Consider the following 13,985-nt stretch of genomic DNA (forward strand, 5'->3'; position numbering starts at 1 on the left):
ACATATACATAATGGCTATCATGCCTACCCCTTATTCCAGTTGTTAAAGGCTTACAATACAAATTGTGTCAAACTGTTTTGTCAATTGAAGACTACTGGACCCTATTTTACATATGATCTGCCTCTGTCCATACACGTGCTACTTTCTCTTTAATTAACAGTGGGTTTAAAAGAAGAATTGTAAAATCATAACAACATACACACATACAAGAACCTACTGACAAATATTGTAAATGCACAAATTAGCCATACTATAAGTTAGAGTATTTTACTGAGGCCATTTGTAAGCTAAGTAATTGAACATGATACTGTGTTATGTGAACAGTTGATGTAAGTTTTTTCTAAAGTGATAACTAAGAAAACATTCCGTTACCTTACCTTCTGGTTTTTAATGGCCTCTTCAATATCCAATAATGTTTCAAGGCCTTTGTTTATTTGAGACTTGCTTAATTTACCAAGAGGCATTTTCTTTACATCTGCAAATAGAAAAATGAAAAGAATTCATCTCCGTAAATAGGAAGACCACAATAATGTTAAAAACATTTCTAGGGCAAATAGGTACCATTATGTATGCACTGACACTAGTTATAATAAAAGTTGAAAATAGGATGTTTAAGTTTTTTTGGTAATTGCTTAAAACATCATGCTCTCAATTTACTCCAAAATAATACAATCCTGCAGTTCTCATCTTCTTGCACAGTAATTAGGTGATTATTTAAATTCTGGGAAAGCAACAAATAGCAAGATATGTTGAGGAAGGGAGAAGGGGTTATAAAAAGAAAATAGCTCGGTTTCCTCACTAAACGACTTGGAACTGACATGTCAACATCGTTAACCAAACAGAATTCGTGATGCCAGCGTACATAAACAAAATTTTGTGATGCCAGCGTACATTTGATATACTGTATATTCAAAATATACTTAATTAAAAATGGATTAATTACACAAAAGTGTCCATAAAATATGCAAGTTACAATAGTGACACTTTTGAGTAATCACACAATTTTTGATTAAGTATATTTATACAGTATATCAAATGTACGATGGCATCACGAACTTCTGTTTATGTACGCTGGCATCACAAACTCTGTTTGGTTGACTATGTTGACGTGTCAGCTCCAAGTCGTTTAGTGAGGAAACAGAGATATTTTCTTTTTATAACCCCTTCCCCCTTCCTCAACATATCTTGCTAATTATTGCTTTCCCAGAATTTAAATAACCACCTAATTACTGTGCAAGAAGATGAGAACTGCAAGATTGCATTATTTTGGAGTAAATGGAGAGCGTGGTGTTGTAAACTTTTACTGCTTTTTTCCTGGAAAACTGAATAAGCTTCCAAAATATATAAAAACAGAAATTGATGTGATATTTTAATCTCAAATATTTTGTGATTCCAAAATATATTTCCAAAATTTCTTTGCCAGTTCCACTTACTTTCCCGATTATTTTCTCTACTCTCAAATGCTGGTGCAGTCATCAAGCTAAAATTATTCAAGACTAACTAAAAGCAACATATGATTTTCTCTTTTCTGCCCCCCCCCCCCCCCCCCCCCCAAGTGACCCAGAGACCAAAACCTCCCGACATGCTCCAAACCCAATCCCTGGAGGTACGCGGAGCTTATGCCCAAACCCAATCCCTGGAGGTACGCGGAGCTTATGCCGATTTTAGACGGCTAACTCCACATCCCAGAGAAGATGGGAGATGTTCCTTTAGACGAAATCCAGTTTTGGCCAAGCTTTAATGCTTTCCCTGATTGCTTCATTTGACTGAAGCATGAAGCAACGTCAGAAAAAGAAACGGAACCGAAGGAAGTCATGGTTCTCGACCATGATAAGGCACAGGCTATCTTGTCATGTAGCCTGGAAAAGGCGGGCTACTCGGTGTTGAAAGTGTTCGCACTGAGTAAGAGACACCCTACCTTTCTTGCTCCTGCTTCAATAGCATTCCCCTTTACATGGAAGGCATTTAAATCTGTTGCCAAGGCAGTGGAGGCAGGCAAACCATGTCCTGCACTTGAGGAGTGCAAGCCTCTGTCACTAGCCTTGCCCATGCAGGAGAAGGATTGGAAGGAAGTCCACTTAACCTTTTCAGTAGGGAAACTAGACGCGGACATCGCTGGACGACAGTTTAGCGAGAATCTCCCTAAACTTTCTGAGCTCCATTTGTGCAAGGAACAAGAGACAAAGGAGAGACTTGCGGCCTTCTTATCCCTACAAAACTGCAGAGAGATGTGTTCAGCCCATCGAAGTACCCCAGACATGCTCATGGTCTTGGCCAAAATGCATATGGTCACCTTAGTAAAAGACCTATATGCCTTTATGAAGGCTAGGAAAGCCTGTAGGGAGTTCGTGTTTGCTGCTGCAACAGTGAAACATGAAACCAGGAAGCTGATATCTTGCAACATCTGGGGTAAAGACCTCTTTCCGAACGAGGTAGTCAAAGAGGTAATCTAGAAAGCCACCATGGAGAATAGGAACCTTCTCCAGAAGTGGGGCATCTCTTCAAATAGGAAGTCTTCCACGGATGTGGGTCCCCAACCTAAAAGGAAGACGAAAAAGTCTAGACTTTTTCCTCGGTCTGTTCAAAAACATCCCACAGTTTCTATGACCGCGGTGCCCCAGGCAGGCGGTCGAGGAGGTAAACCTTCTGATCAGTTGAAGCACAGAGACGCTTCTGGTAGGAGGGAGGTTCCAATAGGATCGTTGGACCTTCGATCCCAGGGCCCAAGGCCTAATCAAGATTGGAATAGGATGGAAACTAGACATGCCTCCACCATCATTTCCTCAACTCTTCCAACACTCCAACCCCATTTTAGAAGAGTATACCCTATAGCTCTAGAGCATACAGGTGATAAGGAAAACAAAGTCCATCGAATTCCAGGGAAGGCTGTTTTGTGTTCCCAAGGACTCAAGAAAACTCAGTGTCATCCTGGACTTGTCGCCACTCAACAATTTCAAAAGAAACAATAAGTTCAGGATGTTAATCCTTCTACACATAAGGACCCTATTACAAAAAGGGGCATTCACAGTCTTGATAGACCTGACAGGTGCCTATTGGCAGCTTCTAGTCAGTCGCCCCATCTCCTCCTACCTAGGATTCAAGTTATAGAAGATAAAGTATGTCTTAAGAGCCATACTCTTTGGACTAAACACAGTCCCAAGTATCTTCACGAAATTGGCAGACGCAGTCGTGCAATAACCATGCCTAGAAACTGTTCAGGTAACAAAGTACCTGGACGTGTGGCTGGTGCGGGCAGCACCTGAAGCGGCTGGTCTGCAAGCATCCAAAGTAGTAACCCAGTTCCTGGAACATCGGGGATGCAAAATCAACTTCAAGAAGTCTCGACTCTCTTCAGCTAAAAGGTTTCAATGGCTGAAAAACCATTGGAACCTGAGGTCACTCTGTCTCTCCTTTCCCTTAGGGATGTAGAAGGAGATCGCAGAGTCTGTCAAGAGACTACGGGAATCTGTCAGGATTTCAAGACGCTAACAGGAAAGAGTACTGAACTCTCTCCAGTTCGAAGCAGTGACAGACCCAGTGCTAGGAGCACAACTGAAAGATGCGTCAAGAGTCTGGAGAAGATACGCATCAAACGCTCGAAGAGATCTAAAATGACCGATATTGGTCTTACCTTGATCGCTTCTCAACCCATGGTCGAAGGCCAAAAGCATAGCGTCATCAAGAAACTACCTTGATATGTAGCCCCATACAAGGACCCTCTAGAGGAGATAATGGACACCATGTCTCTAGTGTGGAACGGATGGACCCGGAAATTCCTGTTCCTTCCATCCAATCTCCTGCTGAAGGCCCTCAACACACTGAGATCCTTCCAAGGAAAGGCATCTCTAGTGGCTCCCAAATAGTCCAAGAGCAACTGGTTCCATCTAGTGAGGGAACTGAGGCTGAGGCTGGCCCTTGTACCGAACCCAGCACTATCTCAAAGGGTTCAGAAGTTAATTGTCTTCGATTCATCACAGAGAGCCCAAACCCTTCATTTCATGATTTTCTTGCCCTAGCGGTTAAGAATAGATTTGGGATCTCAGAAGGCAATATAGACTTCCTAGAAGAATACAAGTCTAAGTCAACTAGAAGACAATATGAATCGTCTTGGAAAAAGTGGGTTGCTTTTGTTAAAGCAAAAGGACCGAAAGAAATTTCAATGAACTTCTGTCTGTCGTTCTTTATCAACCTTCATAATCAAGGTCTGGCAGCTAACATGATAACTATGTGTAAGTCACCCTTGACTAGACCTCTTCTATATGCCTTTCAAGTGGATCTGACGAATGAAATCTTCAATAAGATCCCGAAGGCATGCACTAGACTTAGGCCTGCAGCTCCTCTGAAGCCCATCTCATGGTCTTTGGACAAGGTCCTACATTATGCCTCATCTGTGAACAATGAAGATTGTTCTCTCAAGGATCTAACCCCGAAGGTTATTTTCCTGTTCGCTATAGCCTCAGGGGCTAGAGTTAGTGAAATAGCCCTATCAAGAAATGAGGGTCACATTCAATTTACAGAAGTGGGAGAACTGAATCTCTTTCCTGATCCAACCTTTCTCGCCAAGAACGAGTTACCCACTAAAAGATGGGGTCCCTGGAGAATCTGCCCTCTGAAGGAAGATGTCTCTCTATGTCCAGTAGAGTGTCTAAAGGTCTATCTTTGTAGGACTTCAGACTTCAGGGGAGGACAGCTCTTCAATGGAGAAACCTCAGGATCAAACTTATCCCTAAAACAACTGAGGGCGAAGCTCACCTACTTCATTCGCAGAGCAGATCCTGACAGTACACCTGCAGGTCATGATCCGAGGAAAATTGCTTCATCACTGAACTTTTTTCAGTATATGGACTTTGAGCGTCTTCGCTCATATACTGGATGGAAATCATCTAGAGTGTTCTGCAAACACTATGCTAAGCAAGTCCATGAACTGAAGCATAATGTAGTGGCGGCAGGTAGTGTATTAAAACCTGTTGTCTAGTGCTGCGATGAACAGTTAATTAATTGGGACTATCAATTAGGGTGAAAAGGTGTTGACACTTCCAGTGTGATACCTTTTAAGTGAGTGTCAGTCACCATGGTGACACTAAGTCTGTTCAAAATCTCAGGTTTAGAATTATACAGATAACACTTCTGCGGTGTGTACGTAGTACACAGTGTTGATAGTATACAACATTTACAGAATTTATAGTGGAAAAATTTATTAAAATTTTTTAGTTTTAGAGTGGCACTCATCATTAGAAAAATATTTTTTGTATACGTTGCATGTATAATTCCTTTAACATTTTACATTCGTTTTCACTAGTTTTTCATTTAGTCATTTATTCAAAAATAAATGTCTATTAGAATGTAATTGCGTCCTTTCTCGCCCTGCAATTTGCACATTAAAGATGCCAATTCTTTTACTTAGTTATTCAAGTAAACCTCATATCATTGTATGCTTACAAACAATGGATATAGTTGACACTGATATTGTTCCGACAATATATACAAACTGTGAGACCGTTTGTATATCTGGTGGATACTTATGTTTGTGCATACAATATATGCTAACCTTGAGGCCCCTCTTCTACTGTCTAGTATGACTCTTCCCTGTAGGGGGCAGGAAGCACTAACATTGTCTATGACTAGTGGTAATGACGGATAACGGTAACGTCATTTGTCTCAATGGTCCAGTTAACCATAGAAAAATTGTCCCAAGGTTAAGGCACCGATGAAAATCCACAGATACAGTACTTTCTAGTAATTCTCTGGTAAACTTCCATCAGGACGACATGGCTTGAGCCCAAAAAACCAATTTTAAGCGAAACGAAAAATCTATTTTTGGGTGAGATAGCCATGTCGTTCTGATGGACCCACCCTCCTTTTCTATAGAAAAGTCCTTCGCAGAATCCCTCCTGAAACTACTATATCTCTAGCGCCACGCTCAATGCTACAAGGAATGACTGCCATCTTGAATATGGTGGCATCTTGATACTCAATAGTAGTATGGGACTTGATAACGGCTCCCCTTCCAAAATTGCCACTCTTCCCCCTCGAAGCGAAAATGCTATTCGGTGTGAAGATCGCTATGTGTCATATCAAGATATACGTCCCCTGATTTATGCGATATCCTTAAGAGAATGTTACGGATATTTGCGCCAGGAGTTAGAATTCTGGAGACCTAAAGTTAAATTCTCTGGGAATATCACTGTAGTTCATATATCCCTTGGAAGCTACTATTAGGAACCTTCCATCAGGACGACATGGGTATCTCACCCAAAAATATTTTTTTGAGCGAACCATTATATATACGTATGTATATATATATTTCTGGGCTCGAACTGTGTCGCTCTGTGAAATGCTCCTTATAACACCATTTCTAGGGTATAACTACTGCTAAATATACCAGAGAAAAAAGTTGCATGAAATGCCAGGAATAAACCCAGCTCGCTCACTCTAATAGTGTCGATATAGCAACTGGGGCGTGATAGAACCACTACCAGAGGTCCCTTACCAATTAGTCCTCTCCTTCCTCAATATACCCTGATACTACGAGGTGCCGTTCTACATCCAACTACTGCCCACTCCTACGACTACCCCTACCACTACCCACACTTCTTCCCTACATTTCTTTCTAGCACCAGTGGTATCCAGACGCGTTTGTTTTCATAGCTTTTGTGATTCTGTGTTTTGAAGATGTCAAGACATTTTGGAGATCCCTACTCTCAAGTTAAGTATTTTAATTATCTGTTTGGTAATTCTAGGTAGCAACTCACGTTAAATTAATAATATTGTTAATTTTAGCCTCAGCGGCTTTGTGTGATACCTTCCCTTACGGGCATATTTGGCAGCCATTTGGTTGTCGCTACCTCCTGATCTCTTTGTTGTTTATGACTTTCAATTAGTTCCTCATACTAATTGTAGTCTCATTTATTTTGCTCTAGACATCTTATACAGTGCTTTAGCATGGTTATTGGTTTATTAACATTTGAGATTTATTTAGGCTATTTTGGCATTCAGTTAGTTAGCTTACCCGACCGAGCAGTATATGACTTTGGACGGTAGCCTACTCCATGAGCCTTCCCTTCGATATATATATTTTATATCTTAGGATGTTCCTATTGAGTATTATGCGGGGAATCGGAACATGTTTTACTTTATGTAGGATATTATTCTTAAGTCATTGTACTACCTGAATAGGTTGGCATTATACATCTTATACAGTGCTTTAGCATGGTTATTGGTTTATTAACATTTGAGATTTATTTAGGCTATTTTGGCATTCAGTTAGTTAGCTTACCCGACCGAGCAGTATATGACTTTGGACGGTAGCCTACTCCATGAGCCTTCCCTTCGATATATATATTTTATATCTTAGGATGTTCCTATTGAGTATTATGCGGGGAATCGGAACATGTTTTACTTTATGTAGGATATTATTCTTAAGTCATTGTACTACCTGAATAGGTTGGCATTATACCCAATTTTGGAGGGCTAGTTGTTGTTTAGAGCAGTTTAGTTTTCCTGACCAGGACAGCAACTACCCGATTTTGGAGGGTTAAGCTATAGGCTTGTGTTATGCCATGTTCCTCTCCCTATTTCCCCCCCCCCCCTTTTTTACTCACTTTATGTCATTATACCATATTTTACTGTAAAACACGTATGTCAAGTAATTATTATTATAATTTTATTTATCTGCATGCCTACCGCCTTATCGGGTATTTCCTGTGTGTCTTGGAGGGTAGTCCCACCCGCCCGGCCACAGTGGTCACCTGATCTTGAGCCAGCCACTCCCCTTGGTTGTCCCCTCCCCCTATAGGACTTTTCGCCACACCCTACATCGGGAAGTAGGCTTGAGTCACATTCTTTTAGAGAGAGTGGGAAGACACCCGAGGTAGAGGCATGGCTCACACGCTCCGTGCGTCGATGCGGGTAGCGCTCTCTCCTCGACTCGTCATGGTTGGCCACCAGATGCGCGGGACTGGGTATGCACATTGCTTCGTACTTCACACACCCCCCCTTCCCCTATTTTCCTGGTACTCCATCCTTGTTATCCTTCCGCCCCGGGAGGGCCGGGATAACTTGAGAATCGTATCTATAAGTTAGTAGCTATGATTCTTTGATCGGATTCAGGTAATCTACCTTGTTCTGATCCCTTAAGTTTATCCAATATCTATATAAGAAATTTTACGAATGGTTGACCCGGGAAGAGGGTTTCAGACGGAGCTTGGTATTTACTGCATTTATAATATTTTTTGGGGCCAGATTTACACAGTATTCCGGCACTATATCTGTATCTCTATATTCTTTTTTCTTTGTACCTCCTGGTCATTAATATTTACAGTAGTTCATTTTTGTAAATATACATTTTTAATGTAATGCTTCATGCATTCCGGGGCCTACGGATTTCTGGATGGTGGTTCTTGTTCCGCTCATCCCTTACCTTTCTTACACATCCCACTCCAGTAGGGGTACGGAAAGCTGAGAAAATTTAATGGTAAATTCTTTTCTCCGGGTCCGGCGGACTGGTTCACTGTTAATCCAACCATCGTTTCCAAGCGTTCCGAATATTTATGATTACAATTTCTTGAATGACATTAAATGACGGAGGAAAGAAAACAATAAATAGAGTACCATTGCATATTATTATTGTTTAGTTCTTAAGTCAGCATGCATTCCCGCTAAGCTCTACGCAGCGGATTTTATTTTCCTATTCTGTATATATCGCCAAGTCTCCCGGCGCAAGCTAATTCGATATTCATATATCAAATTATCTTACAAGTGGTATGCTGTCAGGAGACAGCATGCACTGCTGTGTTGCAGCAATCGTGCGGGCATGAGGTCTGCCGTTCTCATGCCGGGTGTGCGGTCCAGGTGGCCGATCTTTTGGTCTGGCACCGGATGGATGTGAGATTTGTTATGCTCTGGTCTCTGACCTTACGATTGACTCGGTATGTACTATATCCTTTCCTCTAATGATAATTATTGACTAAATTGGGAATTTTGGAAATAATTTTTGTACATATTAGAAATTTGGTATGAAAATTTTCCCTTTGTTAGATTCTTTTATTGTAGGAAATAAATACTGTACATACTGGAATTCGAGAATTAAAGTTTTTTCTTTACCAAATTCCTTTTATGGCAAGGAAAAGGTGGGCGGAATATTTTGAAAGTTTGCTGAATGTTGAGGATAATAGGGAGGCAGATATAATTGCTGTTGCAGGTGTTGAGGTGCCAGTGATGGGAGATGAGAATGAGAGAGAGATTACAATAGAGGAAGTGAGGAGAGCACTAGATGAAACGAGAGTAGGAAAAGCATCTGGTATGGATGGTGTGAAAGCCGAGATGTTGAAGGAAGGGGGTGTGACTGTGCTTGAATGGTTGGTGAGATTGTTTAATATGTGTTTTGTGTTGTCAATGGTACCAGTAGATTGGGTCTGTGCATGTATTGTACCACTATATAAGGGTAAGGGAGATGTGCATGAGTGTTGTAATTCAAGAGGTATTAGTTTGTTGAGTGTAGTTGGAAAAGTGTAAGGTAGAGTAATGATTAATAGGATTAAGGATAAAACAGAGAATGCAATCTTGGAAGTACAGGGTGGTTTTAGAAGAGGTAGGGGTTGTATGAATCAGATTTTTACAGTAAGGCAGATATGCGAGAAATATTTAGCAAAAGGTAAGGTGGTGTATTTTGCGTTTATGGATCTGGAGAAAGCATATGATAGAGTTGATAGGGAAGCAATGTGGAATGTGATGAGGTTATATGGAGTTGGTGGAAGGTTGTTGCAAGCAGTGAAAAGTTTCTACAAAGGTAGTAAAGCATGTGTTAGAATAGGAAATGAAGTGAGCGATTGGTTTCCGGTGAGAGTGGGGCTGAGACAGGGATGTGTGATGTCGCCGTGGTTGTTTAACTTGTATGTTGATGGAGTGGTGAATGCTCGAGTGCTTGGACGAGGATTAAAACTGGTAGGCAAGAATGATCATGAATGGGAGGTAAATCAGTTGTTGTTTGCGGATGATACTGTACTGGTAGCAGACACAGAAGAGAAGCTTGACCGATTAGTGACAGAATTTGGAAGGGTGTGTGAGAGAAGGAAGTCGAGAGTTAATGTGGGTAAGAGTAAGGTTATGAGATGTACGAGAAGGGAAGGTGGTGCTAGGTTGAAGGTCATGTTGAATGGAGAGTTACTTGAGGAGGTGGATCAGTTTAAGTACTTGGGGTCTGTTGTTGCAGCAAATGGTGGAGTGGAAGCAGATGTACGTCAGAGAGTGAATGAAGGTTGCAAAGTGTTGGGGGCAGTTAAGGGAGTAGTAAAAAATAGAGGGTTGGGCATGAATGTAGAGAGAGGTCTACATGAGAAAGTGATTGTACCAACTGTGATGTATGGATCGGAGTTGTGGGGAATGAAAGTGATGGAGAGACAGAAATTGAATATGTTTGAGATGAAGTGTCTAAGGAGTATGGCTGGTGTATCTCGAGTAGATAGGGTTAGGAACTAAGTGGTGAGGGTGAGAACGGGTGTAAGAAATGAGTTAGCAGCTAGAGTGGATATGAATATGTTGAGGTGGTTTGGCCATGTTGAGAGAATGGAAAATGGCTGTCTGCTAAAGAAGGTGATGAATGCAAGAGTTGATGGGAGAAGTACAAGAGGAAGGCCAAGATTTGGGTGGATGGATGGTGTGAAGAAAGCTCTGGGTGATAGGAGGATAGATGTGAGAGAGGCAAGAGAGCGTGCTAGAAATAGGAATGAATGGCGAGCGATTGTGACGCAGTTCCGGTAGGCCCTGCTGCTTCCTCCGGTGCCTTAGATGACCGCGGAGGTAGCAGTAGGGGATTCAGCAGTATGAAGCTTCATCTGTGGTGGAAAATGTGGGAGGTTGGGCTGTGGCACCCTAGCAGTACCAGCTGAACTCGGCTGAGTCCCTGGTTAGGCTGGAGGAACGTAGAGAGTAGAGGTCCCCTTTTTTGTTTTGTTTCTTTGTTGATGTCGGCTACCCCCCAAAATTGGGGGAAGTGCCTTGGTATATGGATGGATGGATGTTCTAAACGGGAAGGTCTCTTTCAGACCACTCAAGCCATAAAGAGCGCTTCCCTTACGACCCTCAAGACCTGGGTCGGTGGCTTTGGCCGTAATGTAAAGGCGAAACAGCAATATATTCTGGCAGAGGATATTTGCGCCCTCCTTTATCACAACGCCAAGATGTCAGCGGCGGTAGCGGCAGATGTGGCGGCTCCAATCCTCACCAGGATTAGAGAAGAAACTCAAGTCTTCCCTGAAGATTTGGAGGGAATAATCAATGATGTTTTAGGGGATGTCGCCGCTATCAGTTAAGATGTGGAACCTATGGTCGTCGACTCGACCGGACAAGGTAGGGAGGTAAGTGAGGCAGGTAGCGTCCGGTCTAAGCTTCCTTTTCTTAGTCCGGCGCAGTCTAATTTTTCTTCTGTCTCTTCTTTCCCTGGGTTTACTGGGAATGTCATGGCTAGGGACAAGTCATGCTCAGTAGCCCCAAAAGTAAAGCATGTGAAGAAGGCTCTACCCAAAGCTAACAAGCCTTCTAAATCAATCAAACCTCTCCCCACCAGACCATCCTCAGTTTCTAAAAGGCTGACGGCCTCAGCAAGGGCTAATCCGCCACCCCAAGGGTCGAGAGGAAGGAGCTCAAAGGCGAAATTGCCGGAACTGGCTTTTGATCCAGTAGCCTTCTCGAGCCAGATCATGGAGAGGATGGGGAGTATAATCCAATCTCAGATTGGACCAATTGCCGATCGCCTGCAGTCGATGGACTCTTTAGCCCAGAGACTGCAGAAGCAGGAGAACATGATTGAGAATCTCTTGAGATCCGGGCTACCGCAACAACACCAGTTTGTGGTCCCAGACACGTCAAAGCTTCCAGCGTTCGTAAAGAGCAACCCGTGGTGATTGGCCCTTCATGCGCCGTTCTCCGAGGGCATGTTGAATATTGAGGGTTGTGGTACCCGTCCGGTAGAGGAATTTGAGTTCTACCTGCCGGATTTACAATTCCCCTTCCCTGGTTACGTGCGCCTGATAGAGGACGCGCTAGTCAGGGTGGATAAGGTTCCCAAGGAAACATTCATCTTCCCAAAAGAGCAGGCTCAATCCGCCTGGGTCCGGACCCTGACTGAGTGGGATTGTGTTAACACAAAATTAACCCCTCATAAAGGTGCATATACCATGTTCGTGGTAGAGGAGCAGACCCCTACACCATGCACCACCAAGGTGGTAGACCTTACTCTGCAAGCGGCTATGGAAGACAAGGCCATGCCGCAACTTAAGGAAACAGACCTGACTTCCTTGCTGTTCCCGGGGGACCAAGAATGCTGGATTGATGCCCCGGATACCTTCACGACAGGGAAGTTGAATCCAGACTGTGCCACCGCACAGTTCAGTGAACGTCTTCCCTGGTTACCAGACTCACTGATTAGGACAGAATATGAGGCAAGAGTCAGGCCGAGTAGATCTATCAACTCAGCCACGATGGTGGAGATGACTTCGTTGGTCTACGCCGATGAGCCTCTTTTTTAAGATCCTGACGAAGTCCTTGCTTCACACACTTCAGTGTGATGCATATGACTTTGCAGTAGCTTGACTTTCTTTCCGGAAACACGTTTTAGCTGAGGCCTCCATTAGGCATGAGCCTAACTGACTGATTAAGGCCTCGATCTGGGGAGCAGATCTATTCCCGGAAGACGTGGTTAACAGCGTCCTCAGTGAGGCAGCCAGGTCAACCAGAGCCTCAGAGTCAGGTGGGGTCTCATCCCTAAAAGGAAATTCAAACCCACCGGAACGCAATCAAGAGGCAGGAAAAGACCGAGGAAGTTTCATGCCTTCCAAGGTCCACAAGCACAACCTGTGGTACAGGCATTGCCTGTATCCCAGGTGCGCCATCTTTCCACCTCTAAACCTCAGCCCCAACAACAATATGTGTTGGAAAGCCAGCCACCTCAACAATCTACTCCATTCACTACGTCTCCTGCTTATAACCCTTCCTTTGAATCACAAGGAGTGGTTCACGGGTATAATAGGCAGGCGAGAGGTAGTAGGGCTAGGAGAACCTTTTGCCATAGAGGCGGCGGTAGGGTTTCCGGGAGGGGTAGAGGATTCCGAGGGAGACGTGGTGGCAGATCTTCTGCAAACCAATGAGACTCCTCAGGTAGGGGGAGGCTATACCTTTTCCAGAGCCGTTGGAATTTCAACAAATGGGCACACAGCATAATAACAAAGAGCCTAGGGTGGAGTTGGATACAAGGCCTCCTCAACCGACCAGTTTTTATGATTCCAACGGCAGATCTCACGCTTTTCGCCAAAGATCTCCTTCTAAAGAATGCAATAAAAGAGGTAAAACTCTTAAAATATCAAGGTCACTTATTCAGCGTGCCAAAGACAGACTCAGACAAACGAAGAGTCATCTTAGATCTGTCCCATTTGAATATATACATTCAATGCGACAATTTTCATATGCTAACCGTCTCGCAGGTACGGACCTTACTTCCCCCTGGGCCGTCACCACCTCTATAGATCTTACAGATGCTTATTATCATGTTCCGATAGCATGGCAATTTCGTCCTTTTCTAGGGTTCAAACTAGGCAAACGAGCATACACCTTCAAAGTGATGCCGTTCGAACTCGATATACTATAGCTCCAAGAATATTCACAAGTTAGCGGAAACAGTGGTCCAGGAGCTGAGAACTCAAGGAATACAGCTAGTGGCCTATCTAGACGATTGGCTTATTTAATCCAACAGCGTCGAGGAATGCGCAAGGCAACGGACAAAGTAATAAAGTTTCTGGAACATTTCGGGTTCCAAATAAATTTAAAAAAGTCCCGCCTGGTTTCGGCATCATGCTTCCAATGGTTAGGTCTACAATGCAACCTGACCACACACAAACTGTCGACTCCACCAAAAAAAGAAGAAAGAGATGGCAAAAAACACGAAAACCTTTCTCAAGGACAAACTAACATCCCGGAGAAACTAAGAAAGGAT

At 43.1% G+C, this 13,985-nt stretch overlaps 1 pseudogene; it reads left to right on the forward strand.

Annotated features, from left to right (window-relative positions):
* The first annotated feature begins 11,423 nt into the window (after positions 1–11,423).
* LOC137620683 (uncharacterized) lies at positions 11,424–13,143 on the forward strand (annotated as a pseudogene).
* The last annotated feature ends 842 nt before the right edge of the window (positions 13,144–13,985 follow it).

This window comes from Palaemon carinicauda, chromosome 2 (assembly GCF_036898095.1).
Source record: "Palaemon carinicauda isolate YSFRI2023 chromosome 2, ASM3689809v2, whole genome shotgun sequence".
Lineage (NCBI taxonomy): Eukaryota > Metazoa > Arthropoda > Malacostraca > Decapoda > Palaemonidae > Palaemon > Palaemon carinicauda.